The sequence below is a fragment of the Gobio gobio genome, assembly GCF_949357685.1.
Source record: "Gobio gobio genome assembly, chromosome: 8".
NCBI classification, from domain to species: Eukaryota; Metazoa; Chordata; class Actinopteri; order Cypriniformes; family Gobionidae; genus Gobio; species Gobio gobio.
This window is the reverse complement of record NC_137114.1, coordinates 12,346,562-12,371,892: the sequence shown is the minus strand read 5'-3', so window position 1 is coordinate 12,371,892 and position 25,331 is coordinate 12,346,562. Positions and strand designations below refer to the sequence as shown.

The 25,331-nt window shown below is 38.3% G+C and overlaps 1 protein-coding gene across 1 annotated transcript in view; it reads left to right on the top strand.

Moving 5' to 3' along the window:
- The window catches only part of pik3cb (phosphatidylinositol-4,5-bisphosphate 3-kinase, catalytic subunit beta), a 91,513-nt gene that overhangs the window by 2,676 nt on the left and 63,506 nt on the right, over positions 1-25,331 (top strand). The window contains exon 2 of the mRNA XM_079823112.1: positions 19,507-19,570. The gene's annotated coding sequence lies outside the window, so the exon portion shown is untranslated. The remainder of the gene's footprint in view (positions 1-19,506; positions 19,571-25,331) is intronic.

Below are 25,331 nucleotides of genomic sequence, written 5' to 3'. Positions count from 1 at the left end.
CACAGTATCAACAAGCAAGCAGCATAATAAAGTGCACAATGACTGTACTATAGCCTACTTAATTTTAACAACTATTCACAACCTAGTAATTTAATGGTTACACTCTAAAAAATGCTGGGTTAAAAATAACCCAAGTTGGGTTGTATATGGACTAACCCAGCAATTGGGTTGTTTTGACCCAGCGGTTGGGTTAAATGTTTGCTTAAAACAACCCAATTGATGGGTTAGTCCATTTTCAACCCAACTTGGGTTATTTTTAACCCAACATTTTTTAGAGTGTAGGTGCACTTAACTTAATCTCTTGTAGAGCAACACCAGCAGTAATTCAGGAAAAAAATCTCGCAATGCTCCACGTGAAACTTCAGTCTTTCGAGCTTTTACCATCGTGTCAATTCTCAATTGATTTGGATTAATATGCGCGAGGGAGGGAGAGCAAGCCAGTTTGAAGATGGTGAGAGCTGCCCTGTGGACGCCTGTCTGTAAATAATGCAGGGGGAAAAAAATCGGCGAACACAGCAGCCTTGTATCAGCCGATGCCGATACACGTAAAAATCGTGAATATCGGCCCGATATATCGGTCTAGTACTACAGCGGACCAATCAAATGCACAGCATCACAGCAAATGCCTGAGCCAAAGTCTGTCATCAAAATGATTTGGTTTAATTCCCTCCCAGAAGAGACTCACACGATTGAGTCCCCAAACACCAGCATGCCAACGCAAGTGAACATGTTTATTGCATTTTGTCTGCGTGCTCTGATGGAGGAAAAAGAGCCTCAGTGGCTTCCCTGATTAAAGCAACTTCCATTTCTATTACAGACACTGTATGTTGCTCCAATTTCCCAGGAAGTGACAATTGTGTTCTCCTGAACACATGAAAGGTCATCTTTAGTCAGATAGTATATTAGTTTGTGGAGACACATGTGTTTTTTTTGGTGAGTCGAGCTTCTTGGACCTCACCCAAATACATGTGACCAGAGCTTCAGAGAGACTTCGGTGGCAGACTGTGATGTCATCAGTCAGGGGACACAAACACTTTGGGATGCCCACACACACTCGCTCATAGTCAGAAGAGAGGTCACTGTGGTGACAGGGGCCATGAATGGGCTGATTCTCTCAGTTATGTGAGAGCACAGTGTGTGTGTTTGTTTTAGAGGCGCAGGAAAACATTTTTCCTTAGAAATGGGGACAAACACACACACACATGCACACCCCCAGGGCTGACTGTGTGGTTTAAAGAGCAGATTATGTATTGGAGAGCCAGTTAGCATTAAGAATTAAGAATCTGTAATGTCTACTCTTAATCCTTTTTTTATTTACTTGTGCACTTTTTAGGTCATATTGCGCATGTTGTTGTAAAGAAAAAAGTTTTTGTCTTTGTAATCTTTCATCAAAATGTAATACTTGCTCTGCCTTTGCATCAAGTTACCTCGGCTGTGCAGGCTGTTGGATAATGGTAGGTTTTGTAATTCTGTTAGTCATTGTAGATGATGCAGCCTTTCTAAAATCTAGCAAATAGTTAGTAATTCAATTCTGATTAACTTTAATGTAGTACTGGAAGTGACCCAACTACACTAGTCTATGTGTCTATGTAATACTGTCCAGCATTAGAAATGAAAACAAGATAACAAAGATGAAGATAACTAAGTGAATCCTTTCAGCTCAATAGCCATAAAAGTGTAATCGGCTAATCTAAAACTCTAGGTCACAGAGAGTGAATTACTGCCTTGACATGCATTTCATTTCATTTTCATAGTACATTAGCACTTATATGCTAAATAAAAAAATACAATGTTACAAACATGTGCATTTGTTGTGAAACAACATTCTCTTTTGTGCTGCCAGTTTATGTTTTCAAATGACACAAGAACTGGATGTAAATGGTACTTAGGCAAGGTTCACTTTCCTTAAAGATTATGTAATTGTCAAAATGCAATCTGGGCATTTTCTGGTGAAAGACATGCATAAATAAAGAAGAAAGCCAAAATATTAAATGTCATGGGTGAATATTAACCGAGTAATCCAATATTCTGTACTTGAGGAGGGTGAAAATGACTTTAGAAATCTGTTGACTTTAGCAATCTTTGCATTATTAAATGTGATGGTGCAAAACTGGGAAAAAGAATTGGAATCTTTAATACTCCTAAAGTTACAGGCCCGCAAACTTGGGTAAAATAATATATATGGCACTTAGACAGGAATGTTCTATGCAATTGTTTTAAGAGGGAAATAAGATACATATCTAGTTTCAACATTTTGTTCTTCAGACATTCCTCTTTAAAAGAAAAAGAAGTATCAGCCGTATGCAAAGTGACCCACATTTGACAATTTATTCACATTGAGATCCCCATATCTCTGGGATATAGAGCCTTAAAAATGTAGATGGCAAAAAAAAATTGTTAAAGGTCCCATGGCATGGCATTTTTCTATTATTTTATAATGTTTCCTGAGGTGTACTTATATTGTTAGTATGATTTTTACATCATAAAATGTCATAATTTAGAATTAAAAGGCATTTTTTCCAATACTGCTGTTTGCCCTGTGGCTGACTGCCCTGTTTCAAGAGGCGTGTCTGCTGTGAGACTTCAGTAAAAATGCCCACTGTTGTGATTGGCTGACATCTTTGCATTTGAAATGAGCGGAGGGGGCGTGGTTTAACGAGGTCTACGAGGCACGAGACTGCCAGAGAGACGGATGGACCGGAGTTCACTTCTCATCAGTTCTCAGCACGTCTCAGTTCAGTAAACTGTTGTAGTTACAGCATATACTTCAGGTTATTAGTTTATTTCTAGTCGGAGGGGCTGTCACTCATGTCAGAAAGTTAGTAACTTTAGTGAATTATGGATCAGCGCTGACTGGAGACGCGAACCGTTTAGAGCGATTCAGTCCGATTTGGTGAACTGGTTCGGTTCACTAAAAAGAACCGGTTCAAAAGAATGATTCATTCGCGAACTGGACATCACTAATGTACCAGAGACGGAGCAATTGCTAACAAAGTTATTTATAGTAACTACTGAGTTATGAGAGCGCTGTCAGTCAGCGCGAGTTTATTGTGTTTGTATTTGAGAGTTCTGAATAAACACGAGTCCCAGTCACACCGAGTCCGTCTTCATCATTATTACCAACTTTGTAACACATGTAATGTACCATTACAGCTGTCGAGATGAACGAGTTACGAGTAAGTGTTGATTATAGCATTATTTTTAGATATGTTCCTATCATATGAAAAGTGTCAGTGCATTGAGTACACAGCGCAAACAAAGACACAACAGCAGTAATCGAATGTAATCCAGTTTATTGTGGGGATAGGCTGCCTAGCCCGGATATGCTCACGCTTACCCCCCTTCTGCTTCATCTCGCTCCGCGTTTGGTGCCTCCGCTGTGGGCCAGATGCAGTACTGGGGGTTGGTGATGTTGAAGGCCAACCGGCCAGTGCAGCCCGAGCTTCGGCGTGTGTGAGGTTTATCTCTAAATATGTGGCTCTGCTGATGTTGAGCAGAAACTCACGACTGTATGCACATTTTAGAACAGATAGACGCAACGAGGACGTACAAAAACACTGACAAGATACTCACAAGATAGAAAACACGAAAACACCGTTCTGTCGGGAGAGAGAGAAGCCGCAGCGTGTGCACGAATAATAAATAATTAGCTACACTTAAGAAATCATCATCAGCAGCCAGTCACGTCACTTTACAAGTAGTAAATAACCCATTTCTATTGAGAAAATGCCTATAGAAAATAGTGGAGGACGCAGTGAGCTGCTGTGGGAAAGGTACACAATCCAAGTTGTCCAAAGCAAGAGAATGCTTTATATTTATAAGCGCTTCAAACAAAAGCATTTGCATTTACTGCGTCTTGCCCTCTTGTGCTTTGACATACAGTATACGTGTGCTGTTTAATGCCTCCGAGACGTGTTTTTCTCAGTGCAAAACGTACATTTTATGGTTATATCCTTATCTGTAAATGTTAGAGAGTCCCGCAGATATTTCTACTTTGCATATTCTGACAAGCGTCTTGTTAAACTTCACAGACTTCAATGAATGAGCGCCGGTGGACGCATGCATGTCAAGCAGACAGAGAGCATTAGAATTGGAGTGCAATAATTCTTACTCATTTTTGCTAAAATATTTTAAGTGTAGGTCTAAAATTCTACATTTAACACAAGTTATCATATTTATGAGAGGAGTAACAGTAAAGGCACTATTGTAGGAATAGCACATTAATGTAATATAATTACTATGTTTAGACGAGTAAATGTGTGTGTATTTCATGCAAGTTAACATTTTGCTTTTGTATTTGTTTATCATTTTTAATATAGTCGTTTTTCTTGTCTGCTTTAAAATGATATGCAATCAGTTGATTTTAGGTTTAGAGTGTAATGTTTGTATTTTAACTCATTTATTTATTTTTAAATAATGTACAGCTACATGCACTATAATCAAGTCAACTTTATTTATATAGCACTTTTTACAATGCAGATTGTTTCAAAGCAGCTTCACAGTGTTAAAGCTACACTGTGTAACTTTTTTAGTCTATTCTTACCTAAAAACACTTAGTTCTTTCAAAAATATATGTGCTCATTAATGTATATTTACTTCTTTCAAGTAATAAAGTATTCTCGTAAGTTTATAATATGGCATTGAAAATACATAAGGTAATGGGATCTAACGGTGGTCGCCATGTTGCCCCTCCATCTTGAAAGTACATTAGCCAAAGAGGGACATACCCGTAAATTCAAGCTTCGCCTTTCGCGTTTTAACCGGTTTTAACACTGCGCGTCAACTTGTTCAGACTTGTCTGGTGCATGCGCAGAGAGTTTTCATCTCAGCAGCGTCCAGTAACAGAGTTAAACAGAGTTTTCCTGGCTTGTTTATTCCTCAAAAGTCTGTTTTTCCTTGTGTGTTATTTCTGTGCGTTAATAACTCCGTAAGTAATAATAGTTATTGTCATTGTAGATGTGTTTCAGAGTGTGTCATCGCGTAATTCAGTTGATGTCACCTCAGAAGTATTTTTGTGTCAACATAGAATAGCGTAATGCTCACCTATGTGAATAATCATTCAGTTATTTTGTTATCAACAATGTTTATTCGTTTATAGAAAATATTTGTTTGTAATGTATGTTGATGGAAATATGTATCAGGTCTGATCGGCTTGTTATACAGAGCACACGGCAGTGCTAACGCACACACTTTTGTAACCCGACACCCCTTGTTAACAGCAGCAGCGGCAGCTCCGCTCCTTTTAATGCAGCTGCATTTAGCCCCTATATATGGTACAATAAGCTCTGGTTTACGGTTACATTATAAAAATGTAACTTGTATAGTTATACAGTTCTTAACTGTGCATCTTCTGTCATGTCATTATCATGTATATTTACCATCCTTATTTGGTCTCTCACAGAAACCACATTTATGTACATATCCACGCAAACCTGTTTATGCCTTGCAATTGGATGACTGAATAAACATTACTATCATCAAAGTTCACTCTGGATTAGCTGCAGTTCTTTCTAGCCGAATAATTAGGCAAGTTGAGTTCCAACCATCCCACTGCGCACAGAATATCCCACAGGCACCGTGTCGAATGTGGACGAGGTCGAACTGGAAGCCATATTAATCTTGGACTTAATCGGCCACCGTAGGAGTTGAAACGAAATCGGAATTGAGAAGAACAGAAACTAAACTTCACTGGATGGTCATATACCTTTTCACCACTAGATGGGGGAAAATATCACACAGTGTAGCTTTAAACAGGAAAATAATGCAACAGAATTTGATTCGGCCGCACAGCTGCTCCGGAGAAAACTAGCTTGTTTCAATTATCATATAGTGACAATGTGGGCATTAGATCAGTAATTTAGTCTATTTGGTTAATTTAGTTTACTAATTAGATTTATTTGGATATTTAGTTTAAAATTTAGTGTCCCCAACTGAGCAAGCCAAGCCAAAGGCGACACTATATTGCCAAAAGTTTTGGGACGCCTGCCTTTACATGCACATTAACTTTAATAACATCCCATTCTTAATCCGTTGGGTTTAATATGGAGTTGTCCCAGTCTTTGCAGCTATAATAGCTTCAACTCTTCTGGGAGGCTTTCCACAAGGTTTAGGAGTGTGTTAATGGGAATTTGCGAGCATTCTTCTAGAAGCGCATTTGTGAGGTCAGGCACTGATGTTGGACGAGAAGGCCTGGCTCTCAGTCTCCGCTCTAATTCATCCCAAAGGTGATCTATCGGGTTGAGGTCAGGACTCTGTGCAGGCCAGTCAAGTTCCTCCACACCAAACTCGCTCATCCATGTCTTTATAGACCTTGCTTTGTGCACTGGTGCGCAGTCATGTTGGAACAGGAAGGGGCCATCCCCAAACTGTTCCCACAAAGTTGAAATGAAATTGTCCAAAATGTCTTGGTATGCTGAAGCATTAAGAGTTCCTTTCACTGGAACTAAGGGGCCAAGCTCAACCCCTGAAAATCAACCCCACACCATAATCCCCCTCCACCAAACTTTACACTTGGCACAATGCAGTCAGGCAAGTACCGTTCTCCTGTCAACTGTCAAACCCAGACTCGTCCATCAGATTGCCAGACAGGGAAGTGTGATTCATCACTCTAGAGAACACGTTTCTGTGATTTTTACGTGGCCTACTGCTGTTGTTCCCAATTGCTTCCACTTTGTTATAAAACCACTTACAGTTGACCGTTGAATATTTAGTAGTGAGGAAATTTCATGAATGGACTTATTGCACAGGTGGCAACCCATCACAGTACCACGCTTGAGTTCACTGAGCTCCTGAGACCGACCCATTCTTTCACAAATGTTTGTTGAAGCGTCTGCATGCCTAGTGCTTGATTGAATAGTGTAGGGTGTTGGGTCATGAATTTGCACATAATTTTACTCATTCCCCACAGGTTTCACACTCACACAAAAAGCGTGTTCACCACTGATCTATTTAAGTGGCACATAGTTGCCTCTCAACCGGCTGACAATAACCAAATTTAGTTCTTGTTTGTGGCTTATTGCACTTAAACAGTCAAATATAAAATGATATCAAAATGCCCGTCATGGCGAGTATTCCTGTGAACATGGTCAGTTTTGGAACGTAAATGGTTGAGGAAAAAAACGCATGTTGTGTAGTAGATTCGTGCTGAAGCTCTTAAAGTGACAGCAGCCTAATAAACCTGCAACTGTCTGTCATGTTAATCAAAGAGCAAAAGACAAAGAGAAAATCACTCACTCTTGACTTAATAACTTCAGTTCTTATTTTATCACTGACTGTTTACTTGTTTGAAAAAAAAATTTGTTGTAAAATTAGTTTCAAATAAAGCCTCACAGTTGTAATAAGCTATTACAATTATATGGCAGTATATATGGCAGTTTCCCGGTGGTTTCAAATACCGATATCTTTCCAGTTAGAAATTCCAGTATCATCACAACAGTAATTACAGTTGGGTTGCATTAAGATGCCCTCGATAGTCATAAAGCATTATTAGAAGTGTGTGTCAGGAGGGGAGGTGTTCACAATCCATTGCAAACTTATTCCGGTCTAGTCTAGTGCTCTGCTTTCATCTGAATTCTACAGTGCTACCTTTTATTGTATTACAGTTATATAGCCATTTGTGGATGAACTTCATTTGAACAAAAGGGCATGATTTTTTTAATGTTTTTGGAAGTGTCTAAACCGGTTTTCTACTCAAGTGATACCAGTGTCAGAAAGTGGTTAATGAGAAAAAAAGAACCCATGGTTACGCTTTCTTTTTACATCGTCTCTGCTCCAGTGTTTGTGCCCATAATTTGATCAGTTAGTGTCAGGACAGTCAGTGCAAGACATCTGTGCTCATTTCCTGTGAAAAAAAATGAACTGGGATGCATGATTTGATAGTTATAAGTGAGTCACGCAAGCCTTCACACCACACTTTCTCTAATTCGCATGTGGCATCACATTTGCACAGTTGTCTCTTCCCTTTCATGCACTTACATAATAGCTGAGTTGCATTCTCATCTACAGACCTGATTTCCATGCATATGCCTACTCAAACACCTGTATGCACACCTGTGCACTTGAGAGAGCTGCTACAGTGAACAGAGCGCTAAGCGTGCCCGCACTTGGAATCCTACAATTCCTTGCATTCGAGTCAGGACACGCTAAAGAATTCAGTTTCGAGGAACAGGAAAGGAAGGGAGTGAAACATACCAAGAGAAATAGATGGAAAAGAGGGCGAAACTGAAGGAGGAAAAGTGTGTTAGAGCAAATGGTATTGATTCATAAATTTGATTCGTTACAATTGTTGACTTTATGAATACACATGAATATATGTTCATATTTAGTCTGAAATGCTTTGGGAAGGGATTACAAGAATGTGTGTTAAGGTGCTTTTGTAAAGTGCCTATTTTGCGTGTGTTTGGAGGATCAAGAGGCTGATCTTTGTAACTTGAGAGTGAGAAATTTGAAAGTCTGCCAAAATTTCACATAAGCGCACACACATACTTTGCTAGCTATTTAAAGCCATTTTTAAATTACATGATGTTAAGGATGTCCCAATCAAATTTGTGCCCCCATTGAATATTGAGTATCTGCCGATATCAAATTCCAATTCGATACTTGCATTTTCCTAGTGCTTTAGTGCACACTTCAAGTACATTAAAGATATTAAAATCAATCCAGTGTATACAGGGATGTACAGAGAGTTTCTCAGGGGCTCAAATGTAAAAAAAGGGGCAGCTATCAGTATAGAGTATAGTGGAATATCCTTATAGGCCTATAGGGGTGTAACGGTACACAAAACTGACGGTTCGTTACGTACTTCTGTTTTGAAGTCACAGTTCGGTACAGTTTACAAAATTGCTTTTTATTTAGTTTTATTAAACAGTGCTATTTATTTTTAGGTATAATAATCAACACTCAAATAACATAGTATGCAAACATGTAAACTTCGCATAAGGCAGTTTTTGCAATAACTTCTAAATCTAATTATAAAATAGTTTTTTTTCTCCAATTCGTTGTTGAAATATAATCATTTATACACAGTGTCTGTCATTTTCATGACAGGTTTATTTAAACATACCTGAAATAATCAAGACGTACATCACTAACAGATCAAGTAGAATATAATGAATAGGCTAATATAGTGCATATATTTAGTGAAAGAGTTGATTTCTCTAGTGAATAAAATTCCATGGACACTGAATGACTGCCTGAGGTAAATGTGATGCTACATGACATTGTTTACAAGCAGTTATATTGAGGTCTTTCCGCCATTGAAACACTGATTGAGCGATTACACCACATATGATACGTGACAGTAAGTTGTAATGTATCCTCAACATACCTTCAGATGTTCATTCATGTTTATTCTTTAGGACGAGATGATCGATCGCATTCACAGATGATCGAGTTCAACCGCTATAACTGTGATCAGTGATCTGTCAAGCCACATTAAAGAGCGTCTAAACGGCATTTATCGTTTGAATTTCATGATAAAATTAAATTTTAATGACTGAATACTTAATATGTTCATGTGGGAACTCGGATTGAAGTGTGTTCCGCGCTTAAAACAAGCCGACTGTTAACTGTTAAAGATTGCATTCGGAAACCGTTTGGTACATGCGTGCACTGAACCGAAAGTCCTGTACCGAAACTGTTCGGTACGAATATGTGTACCGTTACACCCCTATAAGCCTTTATTATACATGCATACATATATACACCCTCACACACTCATATATAACACACTCACTCACAGTCACAATATCAAAATATAAAACATAACCGCAATAATACCAACAATCTAAAATCACCTTCAGAAATACCAAATAAACTGTGCAATGTAAATATGTATATACACTAAAGGTTATTAAAGTAATAGTCAAAAATAAAAGAACATACATATCTTTGCATTTCCTGAGTAACAGTATTGTCATTGTACACAATAATCATTTGCAACAAAAATGGGGGGGAAAAAGTAGATTTTAGGTTAGACAGTATGAAGCTTTTGGTGTCAGAATGCCAGTCTGTCTAAAGCAGCTAGAGACATCCCATAGCAACGAAGATGGATAGTCTGACGGCAGATAAAACAGTAAATAAATCACTTTCGAGTGATTCGTTATAAAAGTGCGCACATTTGACCTTCTTCTTTTCTTTTTAATGGTGGTTGCCAAACCCATTTGAAGGTGCATGCCGGCACCTACTGCACGACACCTGCGTGACAGCTGATGTAAACTATAGGTTCGGGCTTTGGATAGCCAATATTGAACAGTTATAAAAATGCATAACCGGCCCATGAAACTGATCCTTTTGATGTCCAATGTAACATTTGAGGCGTCATATAAAACCCAATAAAAAAGACGTGACACGTAATCGTACAAACAGATTTCTATTTCTCGAGAGCCTTAAACTAAGTGAGAAACCGCACTGCAGTCATCAGAAGCAGTGTGACAGCTGCTTTCTCATTCACACTATCTTTCTGTCTCTCTCGCATGTGTAGTTTGTAAAGTCTATGCCTTCCATCTGTCAGCTCTTGCATAATATCACAGATTTATTAAACATGCACATACAGTTAGCCGTACAGAGAGAGAGAGAGAGAGAGAGAGAGAGAGACGCTTGTGTGCTCCACCCACAGCTAAAATGGGACCTTTGTTCAGTCAGGCCTCAGTAGGTAACTGATTAACACTTTTTTAGTATGTGCTTGTGTGTTTGTGTGTGTTTATTGAAATTGTGCCACCGTGGCACAGCATTGAAAGGGCAGCTGCACAATGGACTCTAAATTTAGAGGTTAAAGGAATAGTACACCCAAAAATAAAATGTTATCTTCATTTACTTTCATTTAAAGTCACCATGAAATCAAAAATCTTGCACCCAAGGGTCCTATTCTATTCGTTATCGGCCGATAATAGCTTTATATAGTTTAATTGGTGGTCTCTAAAAAGGCAGATCAGATGACGCAAAACTCATCAGACAACTTTCTTTGTGCAGTTGTCTGAAAAGGATAATACATTTGCAATGTCTTTGCGGAGAGACATTGTAACGACAGCAACGCTACAGATGTGATTTTATTGCATTTCTTTCCTTCACAGCGGTGCGCTTTCGTTCCTCCCTAAAAGCCTAAACTTAAAGGGTTAGTTCACCCAAAAATGAAAATTCTGTCATTAATTACTCACCCTCATGTCGTTCGACACCCGTAAGACCTCCGTTCATCTTCAGAACACAAATGAAGATATTTTAGTTGAAATCTGATGGCTCTGAAAGGCCTCCATTGGCACAATGGCACTTTACACTCTCAAGACCCTTAAAAGGCACTAAAGACGTCGTTACAAAGTCCATCTCACTACAGTGGCTCTACAATAACTTTATGAAGCGACGAGAATAGTTTTTGTGCGCAAAAAAACCCTAAATAACGACTTACATAGTGATGACGATTTCAAAACAAGGCATCATGAAGCTTCGAAGCGTTATGAATCAGTGAGTCGATTCAGCGGTTTGAATCGCCAAATTTCAGCAGTTTGGCGGTTTGACACACGATCCGAATCATGATTCGGCTCATTGATTCATAACGCTTCGAAGCTTCATGATGCCGTGTTTTGAAATCGTCATCACTATGTAAGTCGTTATTTAGGGTTTTTTTCATATTTGCCTGACTGTTCAGGCACAAAAGATTGTGTTTGTCACTGTTGTTCCAAACTCAAAAGACTTTTTCTTCTGTGGAACACAAAGGGTAAATTGAAGATTATGTTTGTCAAGCTCCAAAAGTATCTCATAAAAGAGGTCAATATTATTTGTACACTATATCCCAAGCCTTCTAAAGCCATACAGTATAGCTTTTGAAAGAAATAGATATGAAATTTAAGTCTGAAAGTCTTGAAATGGACCCTAATCTTCTCCAATGGGTTATTAAGCATTACAGCCAGCACACACGCTTGTGTGAACACACATTGGAGGAAGATATGATATTTATAAAAGGGTGTGGATATTTAGCTGCTGGTATTGTACTGAGCTGTTACTGACGTGGGAAATGTAAGGCAGCTACAGCGCTCTCTTTGTTTGTTATGAGGTTGTGGTTAGATATTCTACAGATCCTTTTGGCCACACCAATGTTAGCTGTTTTGTCAAAACACATTTAAGGTCATAATCACAAATTTACTACATAAAAAAGTTACTACTGTTTGTGGTTCTTTTCACACTCTTTGGAGAGGCGTTACATTTATAATTACGCAATAGGCCAACTCTGAGATCATCTTTAGTTCCTGTAAATTATAACGATGCCACTGGAAAACATGTTGATCATAATTATTATGAGCTAAGTGCGTTCCCATTTTTTACGTCACTTAAGCTGAATGATGCAACCTTTGTTACAAATCCAACATATATATTAAGTCATCCAGATGAGGTATATCCTCCTTCATGCTTCTTAGCTTGTGCCCCTTCATACTTCATAAAATGTGCCTTTTTTGCAAATGGATTAACGTTGTCTTTAAAAAAAATTACTGTGCTCTATTTGGTATTCAGTGCTTGATGTCTTATATCAATCGAGAATCAATTTTCCCTTATAGTCTATCCCCCGTTTTCACAGACAAGGCTTAAGCCTAGTCTCAGACTAAAATACATGTTTGAGCTGTTTTAAAGCCACAATATGTAATTTTTTGCTGCTGGAGGTCGCTTATTTAAAACAATGGATGTATCCAAACAGTTGTTCCCTTGTCTAATGAAACACATAATATATTAAAGCGTCTTTGCTGTTTCCATGGTTTCCACAAAATAAAATCGAGGCTAACACGGGTATGATGTCATTGATAGGCGATGGTCGGTGTCCTGGTTAAAATTGCTAATTTCTCTGGATGTAAACATTCTTGGAAACATTTGGGATAATGTTAGTACACAAGTCAACAATATATATATTATATTATAACAACAATATATATATATATATAATGTTAGTACACAAGTCATATATATATATATATATATATATATATATATATATATATATGACTTGTGTACTAACATTATATATATATATATATATTGTTGTTACGCTTTTTTCGTTAGTTGAATACAGAAGGCGGTCTGATCGAAGCAAGATATTTTACTTTATAACATGTTAAATAAGGATATTTTTCTTACACAAACCCATCGATTAGCTTCAGAAGGCTTTTATTAACCCCCCAGAGCCATATGGATTACTTTTATGATGGATGGATGCACTTTTTTGGGGCTTCAAATTTTGGGCACCCATTCACTGCCATTATAAAGCTTGGATTAACCTGGACATTTTTTTTAATGTAACTCAAATTGTATTCGTCTGAAAGAAGAAATTCATATACACCTAGGAAGGCTTGAGGGTAAGTAAATTATTTTTGGGTGAATTAATCCTTTAAATGCCCTAATTGAACTAAGGCCTAATCCTGGTTTAATCTAAACCCTGTCTGATAAACCAGGCCTATTCATTTCAAGAGCTTAATCAGCGTCTTAGACATTGTCCCTTTCTTATTCAATGAATTATGTGGCCCTTAGTTTTGAGTGGCTCTTTGTTTGGTCTGAGTGGCCAATATCAGTGTTGATATCATTGTTGATATTGACATTTAATCATTTAGCAGACGCTTTCAAATTGACTTAAAAATGAGGAGAACAATAGAAGCAATCAAGGTAACAATAGGGCAACAATATGTAAGTGCTGTGACCAGTCCCAGTTGTTCTAGCACAGTAGTACACATATCAAGTTCTTCTCTTTTTATCAATTTTTCAATAATAAATATAAAATATAGATGTAAAGACTAGAATAGCACGTGTTATTATTAATGGGTCAAGTGTTGATGAAAAAGATGCGTCTTTAGCCGTTGTTTCCAAGAATGTTTACATCCAGAGAAATTAGCAATTTTAACCAGGACATTGTTCTAGTGGTTTCTTACATATTTATCTTACATATTTTTCCTTCAACTGAAAGTAACATGGACTGACTAAAACATGTCAGTGCCATTGTCTCAAGATGCACACTAGTAATGTTTTTTTTTTCTAAAGCATGTCTATAAAAGCTACTTAAAGGGTTAGTTCACCCAAAAATGAAAATTCTGTCATTAATTACTTACCCTCGTTCGACACCCGTAAGACCTCCTAGTTTTTGTGCGCAAAAAAACCCTAAATAACGACTTATATAGTGATGACGATTTCAAAACACGGCATCATGAAGCTTTGAAGCGTTATGAATCAGTGAGTCGAATCAGCAGTTTGAATCGACAAATTTCAGCAGTTTGGCGGTTTGACACGCGATCCGAATCATGATTCGACTCACTGATTCATAACGCTTAGAAGGTTCATGATGCCTTGTTTTGAAATCGTCATCACTATATAAGTCATTATTTAGGGGTTTTTTGCGCACAAAAACTATTCTCGTCACTCCATAAAGTTATTGTAGAACCACTGTAGTGAGAAGGGTCTTGAGAGTGTTTTAAGGGTCTTGAGAGTGAACCGTGCCATTGTGCCAATGGAGGCCTTTCAGAGCCATCAGATTTCAACTAAAATATCTTCATTTGTGTTCTGAAGATGAACGGAGGTGTCGAACGACATGAGGGTAAGTAATTAATGACAGAATTTTCATTTTTGGGTGAACTAACCCTTTAAGGGGATTGTTCACCCAAAAATGAAAATTGCTCCATGATTTACTCACCCTCAAGCCATCCGAGGTGTATATGACTTACTTCTTTCAGACGAATACAATCGGAGTTATATTAAAACATGTCCTGGCTAATCCAAGCTTTATAATGGCAGTGAATGGAAGCCCAACAAATGTGAAGCCCAAAAAAGTGCATCCATCCATTATAAACATAGTTAATAAGCATTAATAAAGGCAATCGATGGGTTTGTATAAGAAAAATATCCATATTTAACACATTATAAACCAAAATATCTAGTTTACGCCAGCCCCCCTTTCATATTCAACTTACGAAGAAATACGCTTGCTAGCGTCCAATGCCATCGAAGGGCAGTTACGAAGGGCTGGGTGTGAAATAAAATAAAAAACTCTGTATTTATTTTAATAACAATTTATTTTAATAATAATTTTATCCAAATAAAAAAAACGTAGAAAATACCGGGATATATACCCTGTATCACCATTCAAACAAAAAAATACAGAGATATGATTTTTTTGGCCATATCGCCCAGCCCTACAGTTACGCTTTTTTCGTTAGTTGAATACAGAAGGCGGTCTGATCGAAGCAAGATATTTTACTTTATAACATGTTAAATAAGGATATTTTTCTTACACAAACCCATCGATTAGCTTCAGAAGGCTTTTATTAACCCCCCAGAGCCATATGGATTACTTTTATGATGGATGGATGCACTTTTTTTGGGCTTCAAATTTTGGGCACCCATTCACTGCCATTATAAAGCTTGGATTAACCTGGACATTTTTTTTAATGTAACTCAAATTGTATTCGTCTGAAAGAAGAAATTCATATACACCTAGGAAGGCTTGAGGGTAAGTAAATTATTTTTGGGTGAATTAATCCTTTAAATGCCCTAATTGAACTAAGGCCTAATCCTGGTTTAATCTAAACCCTGTCTGATAAACCAGGCCTATTCATTTCAAGAGCTTAATCAGCGTCTTAGACATTGTCCCTTTCTTATTCAATGAATTATGTGGCCCTTAGTTTTGAGTGGCTCTTTGTTTGGTCTGAGTGGCCAATATCAGTGTTGATATCATTGTTGATATTGACATTTAATCATTTAGCAGACGCTTTCAAATTGACTTAAAAATGAGGAGAACAATAGAAGCAATCAAGGTAACAATAGGGCAACAATATGTAAGTGCTGTGACCAGTCCCAGTTGTTCTAGCACAGTAGTACACATATCAAGTTCTTCTCTTTTTATCAATTTTTCAATAATAAATATAAAATATAGATGTAAAGACTAGAATAGCACGTGTTATTATTAATGGGTCAAGTGTTGATGAAAAAGATGCGTCTTTAGCCGTTTCTTGATATTTACACATGACTTCCTTTTCTATCATGTTCCGATCAGCTTTAGTAATTTATGTTTCCTGAAGTGTCTCTTTTTAGTCTGTGTGTGTGTGTGTGTGTGTGTGTGTGTGTGTGTGTGTGTGTGTGTGTGTGTGTGTGTGTGTGTGTGTGTGTGTGTGTGTGTGTGTGTGTGTGTGTGTGTGTGTGTGTGTGTGTGTGTGTGTGTGTGTGTGTGTGTGTGTGTGTGTGTGTGTGTGTGTGTGTGTGTGTGTGTGTGTGTGTGTGTGTGTGTGTGTGTATTAGAAGGGTTGTGAGAAGGAGGATGTAGTTCTATGCGGAATGTGAATTCCTGAGATTCCAGTGTGAGAGCAGGAGGTAGATCAAGGAAGATGAGGAAAAGAGGAATACCTCCGGGTTGGAGGTCTGCAAGGTTTGTTCCTCTAACTGTGCCTCTCTCTGTTTGCTCTGTGATAAGGACAGAGTGGCTGGTGTGTGTACAATAAAGAATGAATATTCTCTCCTAGAGCTGCACAATAATGATTAAACTGATAATCACAATTTCATTTGAATAAAATAAATAATATATATTTTTAATTTTATATATTTTGCTTTGCAATTTGGCTTCACATTAGGTATTTTATGAGAGGCAATCCAGTTGCAAATGAGACAAACCACAGATTCAGATCGCTCCACAAATGCAAATTCACACAGACGGCTTAACAAAGAGCGATAGTCGTCATCTTTTTTTCTTTTAGCCAACTTGTAAAATCATAAGAAGCTTCTCTCAAAAGCAAAAACATGAAAAAGTTAAGTTCCTAATATTAATTCCAAATTATGTAAAAATTGTAATTTATAATGTAGCACAGAGTTTGCATGGACCGAATTTATTCACCAACCATAATCACGAACACAAGATTTGGATGTTTGAATTTATTACAGTTCGTCACAGAGATGGTTCGCTCACAGATTTATTAGCAGCAAATCGCACAGGCGGTTTCATTTGACACTTTCATTTGAGCAAAATTTCACAATGAAAATTGCTAAATTTCAACATACATGTTTGTCAGAGAACATCTTCATTTGTGTTCCAAAGATGAACGAAGGTCTTACAGGTTTGAAACGATATGAGGGTGAGGAATTAATGACAGAATTTCATTTTTGAGTGAACTAACCCTTTAATTTAATTTTTTTTTTTAAGTATTTTTAATTAATTGAGAGGAGTAGAAATGATCACAATTAAAATATGATTAATGGTGGAGCCCTATGCTCTCCTGTGTCTGAGAGTGTTTGCAAGCAGTGGTGCTCGAAGTTTGTGGTGCTCATCTTGCAGCGTGTGTGTCTAAGCATCACTGCTGGGGCTTTGTATGTCCTGCAAGCATTGTTTTCTTAATAGTGTGCACGTTTTGGGGACAGAGTTGAGTATGTCTTTATTTGTAGAACCATTATAAAAGTAAAGTAAATAAAGTTTTGTTTAAATTGTAAAAATGCTTCATGTTTTCTTTTAAGGCAAGGATGTGGGTTAGGGTATTTATAACTAGATGTAGATAATAAAAAAAAACAAAAAAGTCTGTGGAATGTCCCCATTTACATAGCGGAGTAAATGAGTGTGTGTGTGCGTATTTCACCGCAAGAGAGAAAAAGAGTGAGTAAACTTTTCCCCGCAATAAAAACAGGCCAAGCAATTTCGGGCCACTATTTTGACACCCACTTCCCTAGCTGCAAAATGTACTATGCAGGTACTGTGGTGCAGCGGGGGTCAGATGGTGATTACTATGGTATATTTATGTACTATGATAGTGAAGGATTATCATATTCAAATACCATGGTATTTCAAAGGCCCATTATTAGGCCCATTACACCAGCGGACAATATCGTTCTGTTTATTCTATGCGCATAATTGTCTGCCACTTTAAATGCTCTAGCTAGCTTGTTTCAGCAGGACAAATTCTGATTGGCTTTCAATGTTTCTATCATTCATCAGCTGCAAAAAAATCGTTCTGAAAGTGATTCCAACTACATCGTATCTCTGTGCCGTTTATTGTTATAGCTGTGGTCAGTGTGAACTCTGCTATTGTTGAATATTGAGAACGATTTTTAGATCTGTATCTTTATCATTTTCTTTATAGTTATCGTCCGTGGTGTGACCAGGCCTTAACAATGACAAAGAAACACATGGAACATTGAAGCACTCAGTACTAGTTTAATTCTATAGTTTTACCATGAGAAAAAAACATGGCATTGCCGGGAACATGCCTGAGAACTTATTTTGTTACCATGTTACAGGTAAAAACAGGTACTGAAAAAAACAAGTAAAATTTGCTTAATTTTTTTATTTAGCAAGTTTTTGCACCCATTTTTTTGAAGTAAATTTCACATTAAGTAAACTCTACTTAACTTAACATTCTCATCTCCATGCGTGCCATAACTCTGTCTGACACTGCTAGCCTAGCTTAGCACAAAGACTGGAGATAAACGGCTCCAGCTAGCCTAGCTTAGCACAAAGACTGGAGGTAAACGGCTCCAGCTAGCCTAGCTTAGCACAAAGACTGGAGATAAACGGCTCCAGCTAGCCTAGCTTAGCACAAAGACTGGAGGTAAACGGCTCCAGCTAGCCCTACTGCTCAATAAGTGACAAAATAACACCAACATTTTCCTATTTACATGTAATGATGTGTATAGTTACATCGTGTACTAAGACCGACGGAAAATGAAAAGTTGCGATATTCTAGACTGATATGGCTAGTAACTATTCTCTCATTGCTGCGTAATAATCAAGGAACTTTGCTGCCATACCATGGGTGCAGCGGCGCAATAATATTACGCACAGCGCCTGAAAATAGTGCCCAGCACGCTCTCTATGTAAAAAGGTTGTCACGTTGGTTATGTCGACGGAAGTTAGCCTATTTTCAATATCAAGTCAGCCGTAATATCACTGCACCGCTGCACCCATGGTACGGCAGCAAAGTTCCTTGTTCTTAGTTCGAGAGAATAGTTTTTTTAATTATTGCCTTGACAAACTTTTTCATGTAGAAATTACATTTGTTTTTTCTATAGTATTTTTATTTTCATTTTTATCAGTGCATGTCCAGAAATCATAGTAATACTGTACCTTTTTTGTGAATACAACAACGAGTCCATCAGAGAATGTTCATATGTTTCCAGGCATGTGTAAAACATAGAAAGTGAGTTTGACAGTTACCTAGCATAACCCGGTTTATCCCATCAAACCTCTGCCAGTACCCAGTAATGATTCTTCCTATCAAGAGGCTGTGGCATAAATTTGTGTGTTTTCATGAGGGAGAGGTTATGTTCATTTGAAATCAGTGTTACAGACAATTTCAAATGGATGCATTAACTTTGCCTCATTACACCCTATTGTTGGCAAATATTAATGCCGTCAGGTTAGCTAGAATAACCAGAGGTGCTGCAGTACTATGAAATATTAGCTCCAAGTGTTGCTGTCTCAGCTGATAAGGGGACACTCCGTGTCCTTCATTTCTGACTCTCTTCATCTCACATATTCTCGTCTGAATCCTCTCTGTGTCTCTCTGTCAGATGCAGCATCCTCTTCATCCCATCATGGAGCCAGCTGAGAAATAAGAGACTGCAGAGACAGCAGGTGAGTGCTGACAGACCAGAGTACAAGGACTACACTGTAAGGAAATGGCAGCAGGCGATCATAATATTCTTATTCAGGAAAAAAGCTAAAGTCTGGTTAAAACCTAAATAGAAAGTATCAGCAATTCCATGAATTGGGTGATTGGTGTATTATTGCGATTTTTACAAAAAAGAATGTCTTTTGGATAGCATATTATATACAAGAAACCAGAGTGTTCCCAAAACTGCAAAGCCGCCTTGTCCAGTATCCTGAAAGAGTCCCAGAAAAGACATCCATGCCTGTAAAAAGAGTCCCATGGCTAGAACATAAAATTAGCCACGTTTCAACCGCAGGAACTTTCCCCAGGAACTAGGGACTTTGGGGTGGTACTCTGTGTGTTTCGACCACAGGGATCAGGGTCTAAATGTAATTTTTTTTTTTTTTTTATGAAAGTCTGTTGCAGTGCATGCAGTAAGAGTTACTTGCTAAAAAAAAATTTGTTTGAGTAAAACAAATACACAGTTGTCTTCATTAAACGTAGTGACACTAAATCATCTTGTTGCACATTGATTACCTCAGAAACTTAATGGCACTTCATGACAAAAAGGTTGCCGACCCCTGCTTTAGGGCATTCAATTTCTGTTAAATCTGAGAGTATATTTGCATGCCTGTTTCATTTCGGATTTCTTATGCGCATTATCAAAATGCGTATCAAAATAGTTTTGAGGCTGAGGCTGCGCATATCTTCCGTTGCCTTTCCTTACCCCACTAACTTGCTGTATTCGGCACTTGCCAACCTCAGAATTGATCACTGGCAGGAACCCCAAGAAGGTGATGTTCGTGGTATTTCTTTACCTCAGCTGCCTTTGAGTGTGGCTTCACTCCCTGAGACTGTTGAGTCAAAGGGAAGGCAAGTTTTTTTTGCTAAACATCATCCTGCCAACTCCCAAAGGGCAAAGAGGAGGCGGGGCGAACTAAAAGTCTAAAATGCCAGCACCACAGGTTACCTATTCCACCCCCTGTGGTATAAGCACCCCTAGGGAAAACAGAAGAGAGCCTCAGCTGCTCAGTGGTCCCAAACTAGGCCCGTTAAATTTATATGCCACAGTTTGAATGGAGAAGAGTCACTCAAAGATTTCAGTTCTAGAAGAGGGAAATAATTTGCACAGTTAGACCAGAAAAAAGTTGCCTGCGCAACCAGGTCATGGGCCAAGGGCACAGCAGAATATATCAACATGTCTCATTGGTTAGCTATTATATTAAGTCATTGGTCTTCAACCCTACTGCTGGGGAGCCACTGTCCTGTTTAAAATGGTATAGTCCTGGAGAGACTACTGTTAATTCGGCAGTAACTGTACTTAAAGGTGAACTATGTAGGATTTTTGCAGTAAAACATCCAGAAACCAATAGGCCAGTGTTATATATTTTGTTCAGTTGAGTACTTAGAATATCCCAAATGTTTTCAACTATTTGTAAATCGTGAGAAATTGCTATTTTAACCAAGGAGCCGGGACGTGTGAGCTATGCGTGTGAGGGAGTCGCCTGTCGATTGTGTCATATCTGCGTCACCCTCGGTCTCCGGTTTTATTCAGAGAAACACTTTACTCTCACTGCAGTGTGAACAAGTGTCATAGCAGCCGCCGCGCGAACGTCATAACTTCCTTTTCAACACACTCAGATATATCTAATACGATAAACAGAGCTGCGTTACCTCACACTCATGACTGGAAAAGAGGAAGTGGCGCCGGCAACCGTGTCATAATAAAAGTCCCGCCGGCGACTATGCCATGATAACAGTCCCGCTCTTCAATCGCTCCTGCGGCCTTGCTCAGCTCCACAACACTCGGTCCTGCTCTGCTTCAGACTACAGTAATGTTAATAATCGCATCCATGAACATGATTTCTGCCCGAGTCCTATCCTGACGGTTTCCCACCGGCTGTGAGGTGAAGACCACATGTCCCAAGATTCTGCGCTCAAACGTGGCGTCATCAAACTACGCCTTTGTTTTGAACAGGCGACCTCTAGTGGACGGAAAAGTTACATAGTGTAGCTTTAAACTCCTATGGTAAACTCCTCCTAAAAAAATGTGTAAGTAGTACACTCGTGAGGTGAGGTTTTATCATGCCATTTCCACAAAAGCTATTCCCTAGGGGGAGTCATAGTTTGTTACTTAGTATGTCTGCCCCAGCTTCTCCAATATATGGCAGTTGTTCATGACGAGATGCAGAAAGGATGTTAGAAAGAAAATATTTGGTTACTTCTGTAACTCCGGGCCTCTGATAGCACTAGAGAGGCATCTCACCAAAGTGTCCTCCTTGCAGATAAGAGATATGCTGATAATAAACTGATGCAAATTAAGTCGTAGATGTTCTTGAGTTGTTTTGGTAGTGCTTTTTATTGGATTTTTTAATCATGTATTTATTGTCTGACCGTTTTCTATCTCTTTGCTTGTGGGAGTAGATTATTGATTCACAGTAACCTCTTGTCGGAAATAAATTTAATTGGCAGTATTTGTATGTGCTGTTGTTATTATCCAAAGCTGTCAGCTTACTGTATTGTGTCAATAATATCCCTGTTAAATCACATTAGGTGTTGCAGGTTTATGCTGCTTGACGGGTGCTGATCTTGCACAATCTTAAAGTTATTATTATTTATAGCGGTTCAAAGTTATAGACTGTTTTATATGTGTGGAGTATGTATTAGCTCCCCTTTAAACACTATAGTAAGTCTTGTGTGTAAGACTTTACATAGGATGTGGGTTTAATTGTGAGTGATTTCAAGCCGACAGCTGAATAACCCCTAAACTGAGAGCTGTTTACTGTGGGGACAGTGGTATGTTTCAGCAAAAACCAAGCCTTAAGTGCTTTTTCTTTCAGACTTTGACTGTAGAACTAAAAAAGGGAAGCAGTGCTTTTGTAGATTAATTTGTTTAATATTGCACTGTACAAAAGGTCATGCATGCACAGCAAAATGAAGGTCACAGTAATTGTAGGAACACTCATAACTAAGGTGTATTAAAAATGGGGAAACTGGTTCATCAATGTTGAAATACTTTTTTCTATCACAGTTTTATGTGTAAGTTAGTAAATTAACTTTTTGAAACATGTTCCCATTGTGGCAAATTCAAAATACTGGTTCGAGTTCTGTTTATATATTATATTGATGATCATTACATTAAACTAATATTGTGTATGTTTGTTTTTGTTTTTTTGCATTAGTTGATTTAATGTTTTTAGTAAAGGAAAAGTCCTGTTAGTTTAAAAGTTTTTGTGGTTACGATTGGCCTAAAGAGTAGTCGACATAAAGTGGCGATGTAACATTTTATATATATATATATATATATATATATATATATATATATATATATATATATATATATATATATATATATATATATATATATATATACGTTTCTGTTCCTCTATCCTTGGTTGCTGCTCGCATCACTGATGAAGGACTTCATTTCAGATATAATCGTGAAGTGATACTCGCAGTATCTGTCACAGGCATTGCATCTGAAACACTACTCAATCAAGCTTGTTCAGGCCTAGATTGAGTAGGGTCCACATGTCTTATCCATAAAGAAGAATTGGCAAAACGAGGGTCCAGACGAGGGTTTGTTTGGGCTTTACAGCAGCTCTAAAAGAAAATAGTGTCATTGTCCAGCATAAGTGAGTTCAGTGTTGATTCAGTTCCTTTGTAAAAAATCATTAGTTATTAATTTAGTTCATTAAACAATACAGCAGCTCTGGAGAAAACAGTGATGTCATCGTCCAGCTCAGTTCAGTTCTCATACAACAGCGTCAGTACAGTCAGATCAATAATATTGTTGAATATTTGGAGTCCCCAACTAAGCAAGCCAGAGGCGACAGTGGCAAGGTACGCAAACTCCATCAGGTGACAGAATGGAGAAAAAACTTTGGGAGAAACCAGGCTCCTCTGGCCAACGCAGTGTGATTAGGGTTCAGGCAGCATTGCAGGTCAGAAGTCAGATTGGGATCGGAACATTCAAAATATTCAATCCAGTTCCATCTGGTTGAAGATCGGATTCATTGGGCTGGTATGGTATGGTTTTGTTGAGGATCTGGCTGTCGTGTCGATGAGGCCCTCACAGGGATGGTCTAGTTGACACAATCTCTTTGTGGCTTTCAAATGAAAACCACATTTCTAATCGGCCCCCTAACTGACAACGAGGACTTGACAGAGCAGCCATCAAGTGTTTAGATGTATTCTAGGTTATTATGTGCAGAGGTTTTTGGTCCAATAATTCAAATCTCTGTTGTTTTCAGAGATTCCGAAGTACGAGCAATAGTGTGCAGTATAATCGTTGCTTCAGCATTGCTGTCTGTGAATATGGCGCTGTCGTCTGCAAACATTAGATTGGTTAAAATGTTATCTTTATCGTACTGAACTTCTAGCAGCTGCCGAAGCACGAAGATCTGGTCACCGCAACCACGGTTTGGTCTAAATCCTGCTAGTGCCCCCCCTAGATGCCTTTGCAGCGTTAACTGGATGCTCTTCATAAGAAACCTTGCTGACGATGCCACGATAGTTCTTACATTCTCGATTATCAAATTTTTTTTTTAAAAAGGGCACAATGATGGCTTTCCTCCATGTGATTGGCATGCAATTGGTACGCCCAGATGTGTTGGAGAAATGAGTAAAGCAGACGATGCAGGACATCCCTTCCAGCCTTAATAGCTTCTGCAGTGACCTGGGGCCTCATTTATAAACGTTGCGTACGCACAAAAGAAGGCGTACGCCACTCTCTACGCAATAATTGGTATTTATAAAAAGCAACCTTGACGGGAAAATGTGCGGTCCTTCACGCAAGCTCTGACCCAGGCGTACGCACAAAAACGGGTGAAATGAGAAATGGCGACACCGTCGGCAGATGGAAGAAACATGTGAAAGTGTGTGAAACTGTAGACCGTTGTGTGAAAGAAATGGCAATACTGCCTCTCATATATAACATGAAGACTTCACAAAGCAAGTATTACAATTAACAGCCTACACGAACACCCGTTTGATCGATCTGCAGTGTAAAACAAACAAAATCAAACGAAAATTACAACAGAAATGCAACAAAAAAAAAAGTTAAATATGTTCTGCAACAATATTGGCATGTTATGCAATTCATCCTCATAAATAATATGGTAAACAGAACGAAATAATGTACAAAACTGATATTCTCGTCAATGTGTCCGTCTGGCGGAGCAGATATAGATGCAATTAGATAGACAGACAGATAGATAGATAGATAGATAATTAGGGAGATATATAGATAAATAGATAGATAGATGTATTAATTGTCCCCTGGGGAAAGTTGTTTTCATAGTAAAAATTTCTTCATCAGCTACGGAATCATGGTATTCATGCAAATGCCTTTAGTTTGTTTTATATTCGATAAAATAACATATGACGTATGTCTCAACCATTCAGAAAGCTGCAAGAAATTACATTTGCACTGAACTATTTCCCATTTCCAGGGATAGGGATTCCCCAATAATTGCCGCCAGTCTCTCATCAAGAGGGGTCAGCTCTGGTGTCCGATGGAGCGCTAGACGCTTTTTTGCCTCGACTTTAATGTCCGACCATTTCTTTTTTTTTTCGGCCACGGTCCGAGGTTGTGAGGCTACAGCATTTACGGCGTCTGCAACCTTTTGCACCTCAAGTGCCTTTTTGGCATAAGTAATGCCCACACTGTGCCCTCCAAAAAATATTTTTCTCCTTTTTTCCACCTCGCCAACGATAATTTCTACTTCACATTGAGTGAAGTTA